We start from the raw sequence: 7,547 nt of genomic DNA, 5'->3' as shown, positions 1-7,547 counted from the left end.
CCGATTGATTTTTATGTGGCATTTTAAGTGTATAAGACACGGCCTATGTGGTCAGCGGCGCCGTGGGCGAACATATTTAGGCGGGTTGCTGAGAGGCATCTGGGTAAAACCCTATTTCTTCCGAGGGTCCTCCTCGGCCGCCATTTTGGGAGGGGCGCGTCGCAAATGTCGCGGGCGTTCTTTGACCTTCTCAAGATGGCGGCGAAATGGGCGGGGAAATCGCACGCCCCCATAAATCTCCTCCCCCTGTGGCCACAGAGCGGGATCGCACCCCCCCGAGCCAGCGCCCTGCCCCTCGCCGCTGAGTGCCGGGGGCGGGGCAAGGACGCGGCTGCCGAGCGAGGGAAGGGCGCTGGAGCCAGCGGCGGTCGGCCCAGGGTCTGTAAATGGGGGGGGCGGGTGAAGGACATTCGGTCATGCAAAGGGATGCGATGGCCGAGGAGAACGGCCGCGGCGGGGGCGGCCGGGCGGGGCCGGTTTCGGCGGGCGGCGGAGGTGCGGTCGCAGCGCTCCGCGGGCCGGGGCAGCGGGCGGGGGCGGGCGAGCGGCGTCGGAACAGGGCGGCAGCTCCCGAGCCCGCGCCCGCCCCGCTCCAGGCGCTGGGAGCGACCGCGGGCCGGACAAGCCCGGCGGGGCGGCCCCGGGGCGGCGGGCAGGCGGCGGAGCGGGGCCGTGGCGCTCCCCGCCTTCGCTGCCGCCAGCTTTGGAAGGTCGGGCCGGGCGCCCGCCCCGTCCCGCTGCCTCCCGGTCTCTGTAAACTCTCTGGCTTCATAGGTCCGTGCTGGAGAGAGGGACAAAGGGCCCTGCTGGTTGCCGTGTCCTCGGGGGGCAGAGAGTTCTGACCTTGGCCGCATGGGCTGCCGAGTGTTGGAACAATGGGGATGCGCTTTTATGTATTTAGTGACATTTATGTATTTTTGTGTACATTTTATGTATTTAGTGACATTTAGAGATTTATTCCCCTGCTTCAGGTGAGCGTGCATCATTGCCGGTTTGGGATTGAGTGAAATGGCTGAGGAAACCAGCTCTGGGGGGGAGGCAGGGAAATCCTCTCTTTACCCATTCTTCCGACAAACTCATCACGGCAGGACAGCCTGAAGACTGAAAGTGTAAGAAGATGTGGAGGGAAACAGAGAATCTGGCAGGAGCATCGAACGCACAAGTGCACGAATTTTGCTTTTGGCTTGGATTTAAACTCAGAAGTTGTGAGGAATTTGGGAGTGAGAAGGGATATTTCAGAAGGAGAAGAAGAAAAAGAAGTTGTTGTTACAGTCTTGGCAAAAGCTTCTGTTCTAGCTAATAAAATAAGTTAGTTTAAATAAAAAAAAAAAAAAAAAAAAAGTGGAGTATTTTTTTTCCTACACTATTATATTCATTGGTGGTATATGGTGTGTTGTTTTATTTCTTGGTATTATTAACTCTGTGTAAGTTGTTTTTTGGGTGAAGCTGACTTTCTGGATGGGTTGGTTTGTATTTGAGCTAGGATTAATTTCAAGAGGTTTCTTTCATAGACTTCTGATAGGTATTACTGGCATTTTGGTTTTGTTTAATTTATGTATAAACATACAGCTTTGGTAGGGCCAGCTGGGCTGCTGGAGTTTTGGGTGTGAATTTATTAGATGGCTTTTGTTAAATGCAGTTTTTCATTTTTGAAATGTTTTTCAATGTAGTGGTTTTAAGGTGGTTTTTAAGAATTCACTGTATTGTTTTATGTTGTTTGTAGTTGGTGTATGATAAGGGATGTGGTGTGACTTCTTGAACGCTATGGTTTTAGTGTTCCTAAGTTCCGATTTCTTTCTGGTTCGTTAGGTGTTTTTAGTTTTATTGTTGGGGAGAGGGGCATTTATATGGTGGGTTTTTATAGGCAATATTTTTTAAATTTAGTTAGTGATATTTTGTAGTATTTTAATAGTTTAGATTTTTTTTTATTTTTATGCTTTTAGTTAATTTGTAAAATTTTTTCAAATAACTTTTCCAGATTATCGGTTATTATTTGTGCATAAACGTAGAGCTTTTTTTTGTTAGTACTGTTTTGGGTCAGTTGTACAGTTTTGAGTCTAGTGAGTTGGTTCGATTTAATTTTTAATGGGTGTTTGTTTTTATTAGTAGTTGTGTCATTTTCAAGGTGTATTTGAGTTTGTGGGTGTTTGAGATATTGGTTTAGGAGGAAGTTTATGATGAGAATGTGTGGAGGCTTTGGGCTGCTTATAGTGGGATTTAAAATTTATTTACAGTTAGGTTTATTTGAGTTTTTATTAGGGTTCAATGTTGTGGGATGTTTGTTCCTTTAGTAATAGAAATAGGTTTTGTTTTGATGTGCTGCAATGGGATGAGCGCGGGCTGCGTACAGGTGCTGACAAAGGTACGGTATTGTTGTGGTTCTGATGTGTCGGGTTAATGAACTTACATGGTCTAACATACACATGAAAATAGAAATAAATATAAATTTAAAAATAAATATGAAATTAGAGTGGTAGACATAGATAACAGATACATACATAAAAGTATAATATATGGTATATAATTGTAACATTATATATAGAGTGGAGTATAATTTATATATATTAAGAAAGATATATAAACATAGAATGTAAATATAAAAAGGTTAAAATAAATTGGAGATTTTTTTCGGTTTTTTTAGGTTGTAGGCTGTTTTTTTAAATACATAATATAAATAGAAATAATATAAAAGTAGAAATCCAGATATACAAATATATAATTTATATACCAATATCTATAAATATCTAATATGAATAAATATAAGTAAAAGAAATACATAATATAAAAATAATACATCTATTATTATAATAAAAGGTATTCTCTCTAATATATATCTATAAATATAATAAATAAAAATTTTAAAGGTAGATGTGAATAGAATTTTAACTATTGTTTAACTCAAGGGATGTCCTCTGTTTTTATAGAGGCAGGAGTTTTATTTTAAATACTATAAGTCTTATAAAAATGTGAATCGTAAGTTAGAAATATATAATAATTATATAAAGAGAAATTGCTAAACTATGAATATAAATTTAAATATAAACATAAGTAAGTAAAATGCAGATTTGTAATATAGAATATAAATAACATTATAGGGCACTATAAATTATAAATAGGAATAAAAATATAAAGCTATGTAAATATATTCCAAAGGAAAGGAATTTTTTTGGCTTTTATTTAAGTAGAGGCAGATGTTATTTAAAATAAAACATAAGTGTTACAGAAGTAAAAATCTTGACAGGGGAATATATAATCAATATGTAAAAATAGGTATAAAATAGATAAATAAGTGCTTGGAGTAGATATAGAATAAAAATTTATTTATAACTTGACATTGATAAAGATAAATGTATAAGTAAGCAATATACATTTATATTTATAATGCATATTGTGAATGTAAATATGAAAACATAAGGATATATATATTTGAATATTTTTTAGAAGAAAGGGTTGGGGTTTTTTTTGGTTCTTACTGGGTTAGAGGATGCCTCCCAGACCCAAGCTGCCACCTCAGCCGACTCAAGCAATCTGCAACAAGGAATCTGGGGGGCTGAGTTTTGCTTACCTGGGGAAAGCGTCAGCACTAGTGTTCAGGAGCCTCTGGCCAAGAGGGGCCGGCCATCTGCCTGCTGAAATTCTGCATTGCGCAGGATGCCTCCCAGACCCAAGCTGCCAGCACGGCAGAGTCAGGCTGGTTTGAGGGTCCCCAAATGTGTCCAGCAATCTCCCATCAGGAACCTGGGGTGCTGAGTTTTCTTCTTCTGGGAAAGGGCTGGCATTGGTGTTCAGGAGGCCTCGCCTGGAGTGGCTGGCTGCCTGCTGATATTTCTGCATTGCCAAATGTGCCTCCCAGACCCAAGCTGGCACCAGTGAAAACTCCAGCTGCTTTTGCCTCGGCACGTGTCTCCTGCTATCTCCCATCAGGAACCTGGGCTGCTGAGTCAGGCTTACCTTAGAAAAGGGCTGGTGTTCACGTTCAGGGCCCCGGGGGCCCTTCGTAGCCATCAGCCTGCTAAAATTCTGCATTGCGCAGGATGCCTCGCTGACCCAAGCTGCCACCACCGTAAAGTCAGTCTGGTTTTAGGGTCCCAAATGGCTCCAGAAATCGCAGCAAGGAACATGGGGGGCTGAGTGTTGCTTACCTGGTCCGCCCCCTCCTATGGGAGCTTCTTTTAATGGAAATAGACCAATTCCTTTATCCCATTCTTTTTTGATTTTTATCCTCTATAGGTTTCTTCCCGTACTTTTAGGAAGAAGCAGGAGAGGGCTTTCTTTTAACTGAACTTGTAGTGTTTCGAGAAGGTGGTTCCTTTAGAAAGTTCCCCTGAGCAGCCGGAGCTGTGGTTACCAAGGGAACGGAGCTCAGGGCGGGACGGGGGAGCTGGGCACAGCTCAGGTTTCGGTCCTCCAGAGGCGGGATCTGCAGCCGGGATCGGCGGAGGGGCCGTTCCGGTGCAGACCGAGCTGGAGCGTGCATGGCTCCCGCGTGGCTCACGGCGGCTGATCCGGCAGAGACAAAGCCGGGACTGACGCCGGCTGCAGCGGAGGGAGCCGAGCAGAGTGAGAACAGACGGGACCCCGCTCCGTGCGGTGACCACGGTGCGCACGGCAGGACCCCCCCCTCCCTCCCCCGGCACGGCCGGCGGAGCGGCCACGGTCCAGGCGGTCAGACCGAGACAGCCCTAACCTCAGCCTAACCAGCCCCCCTAAAAACAGCCTTTTCCCCCAAGAGCAGCAGCACAACACAGCAACCCTAACAGCGAGACCAGACAGCAGCCTTCACACACCAGGTCAATGACAGAACCCTCAGAGACCAACAGACCCACTGCAAAAAGGTAGGGGTGACGTCTGTGGGCTAGACAGCAAGAGGTGGAATTCGGAGACGAGCACGTCTTTTTGAGTTTTTTTGTCTAGGACTTTTAAAGGTATTTAGAAGATTTTGGAAGGGACTTTTCAGGGTATTGTTGGGGCTTTTTCCAACCCATTCTATGATTCTTTAGCATATTTTCAAGATTATGGTCAGGGTCAGAGGAAACACCCTCTGAAAAGGCAGAGTTTTAGGACTGCAGTGGAATGCTTTAGAAAGGGGCCAGCGGTGGCACAGTGGGTCGGGTCCCACCCTGCCAGTCCAAAGGTTGTAAGTTTTAGACCCAGTTAAGTTGTTGTGGTTAGGGTTAGATGCTCTCAGGTTTGGTCCGGGAGAATTTCTGCACAGAAAAACTCACCCCCTGAGTTTCCTGATGCCAGTTTGCACTAGGAGGTGCTTGCCACTGCCAGGGCAGCCCGAGTTCTCGGTGGGGGCATCTTTGCTCCTGGAGAAATCCTGTGCCGGCGTCTTCCCTGTAAAACCAAACTCACACCTGCTGCGTGTCCACGTCAGAGGCACGTGGCACTGCAAGGGCAGCGAGAATTCTTGGTGTCGGCAGCTGCGGGCTGTGAGAAATTGTTCTCTGCAGTTTTGGAGGCCGAATCGCAGTTTCAGCCATGGGCACACAGAGAGGAAAGGCTGTTAATTTCCTTCGAAAGGAAAGTCTGGCACCCCATGGTTTAAGGGGCAGAAGAAGGGCTGTGTAGGGGAAGGAGCTCCTCACAGGACCTTTCTTCACCTCCACCCCCAGTCCAAGGTCTAGCAGCGCCCCGTGTGACCAGCTGCTTTCAGAGGGTTACCCGGGCACAGGTGCACAGGGAGCTGCTCGGCCAGAGGGGCTAACAGGGGTATCCCAAGTGTCCCTCCATGAACTATGGTCAGAGCATCCAGCACGGACTAGGGAGCAGCCGGACCCACCCGGGCACAGAGCATCACTTTGGGAAAACGCCAAGGGAAGAGCCCTTTTGCCAAGGGGCAGCATCTGAGCAGACCAGGCAGCATGTGGGGTTCCACGAGAGGGCTTGCAACTGTCCCCTTTTACTGTGTCAGTCCCTCTCCAAAGCCCCAGACCCTCCAGAGCACTCCCAGAAAGGAGAAGGGTTATTAGGAGAAAAAGGGTTTTGGGAAAAGGGGAAAAGCTTCCTTTTCCATTACTTTTTGTGTTCAAACTGGTAGGGACTTGGATTCCCCTGCAATTGTAATGGTCTCAGTTGAAAGAATCCCTGCCTTTTCTATGCTGTTAGGGGCGTTAATTGACAGTGAGTCCCCATTCTCTATTATTTGGCAGTTTAAAAAAAAGGGGAAAATCTTGACAATGTTTCTTATGGGTTTGAAGTAAGGGTAGCCACCCCCTTTTTGTTGTCCTGAGGCCCAAATTGAGGGAGAAGCCCAGCTATCCCTCCATCCTAAGGGTTTGAACTGAGGGAAAAATCCTTCTCTTTTCATCACTGGAGAGATTTTAAAGTGTGGAAAGCCCTCTTTTCCCAATACTTAAGGAGAGCAAATTAAATAGCAGAAACTAGGTATTTGTTATTGCATTACCTTCAGTAGAGATAACTGCCCCATTTCCTCTTTTTAAGGAGGTCACTTGAAGGAAGCTCTGCCTTTTTCAGCATTTTAAGGGTTTAAAACTACATTTCAGGGCACTTCTTTCTGTGCTGTAGGACCAAGGATCTCAGAGAAGGATGAGCCTGGCATGCACTTAACCCTAACACTGCCTGGGAGGCTTTTATCTTTCTTATTTTTACTTATAAGGTAGATGGCCAAAATTGGAGGTCCCAAGGAGACTTAGACTATTCGTATCATTAGTATTCTTCTCCACCCAGTTTAATCACATGGGAAGTACTACTTGGTAGCCACTAGTTACATAGTTACTAAGGAATAGTTACGTAAGTTAACAGCCAATTACCCAATTTATCTAGTTATGCTGCCTAAACAGAAAGTTTTATTTCTTACCAGTTTTCCTCACTTGTGCTCCAAGTAGTTGTTGTAAAAAAGAAAGCGCTGTTATTTTTCTGAAGAGTTTTTTTCTATAACAAGCCCTTCACTCCCCTTCAATTCAAGTCTGAGGGGCGAAACAGCGGCAGCTGCTCTGAGGGCTTTTATACCCGGTGGGAGTCGCCCCCTCCCTTTTCCCAGGGGCCATGGGAACGAGAGGCGGGCACAATCAGGGGTATATTAACCCCAGCCTTGGCTGAGGGGCTTCATTCCCTCTCTGGGATGTGCTGGGGTAAGAGCTCTCCTCTCATTTCAGTGAAGAGGCTCTTTCAGCTTATCTCAGCTTCTTTTCAGCGGGTGTTTCTGGGCATCTAAAGAACTGAAGCTTTGAAGATTCTGTGAAGTAAACAGCGTGGAATAGAAGGCGCATTTAGGTTCACGATTTTGGGTTTTGTGTTTAGGGGTGGTAAAGTGCATTTGTAATTTCTGGTTTAGGTATGGTTTTGTTTTGTATTTTTTTTTAGAAGGAGTGCAGCTTCCAGAGATTCCGGGTTGTGTCAAGTACCATGCTTTTTTCAGCAGATTCGTCATGTCACAAGAGGGATCTGCCCAGTGTCAAGGATGATGTTTGAGACAGAGGCTTCAGGTGAGTTGAGGGTTGTGATTAGGAGAGGGAGGGTGAGCAGGTATACAGTTAGGAATTATTGTGGGTGGGGGGAGTTTGAAGGTAGCAGGGTGGAAA

The 7,547-nt window shown here is 45.7% G+C and overlaps 1 long non-coding RNA gene across 1 annotated transcript; it reads left to right on the top strand.

Annotated features, from left to right (window-relative positions):
* Nucleotides 1–256: 256 nt before the first annotated feature.
* Nucleotides 257–1,259, top strand: LOC132085458 (uncharacterized). Its single transcript, XR_009420221.1, has 2 exons — nt 257–378; nt 972–1,259. It is a non-coding gene; the product is annotated as an uncharacterized LOC132085458 (long non-coding RNA).
* The last annotated feature ends 6,288 nt before the right edge of the window (nt 1,260–7,547 follow it).

This window comes from Ammospiza nelsoni, chromosome 30 (genome assembly GCF_027579445.1).
Source record: "Ammospiza nelsoni isolate bAmmNel1 chromosome 30, bAmmNel1.pri, whole genome shotgun sequence".
Taxonomy (NCBI): Eukaryota; Metazoa; Chordata; class Aves; order Passeriformes; family Passerellidae; genus Ammospiza; species Ammospiza nelsoni.
The sequence above is the reverse complement of the archived record's forward strand: the minus strand, read 5'-3'. Positions and strand labels throughout refer to the sequence as shown.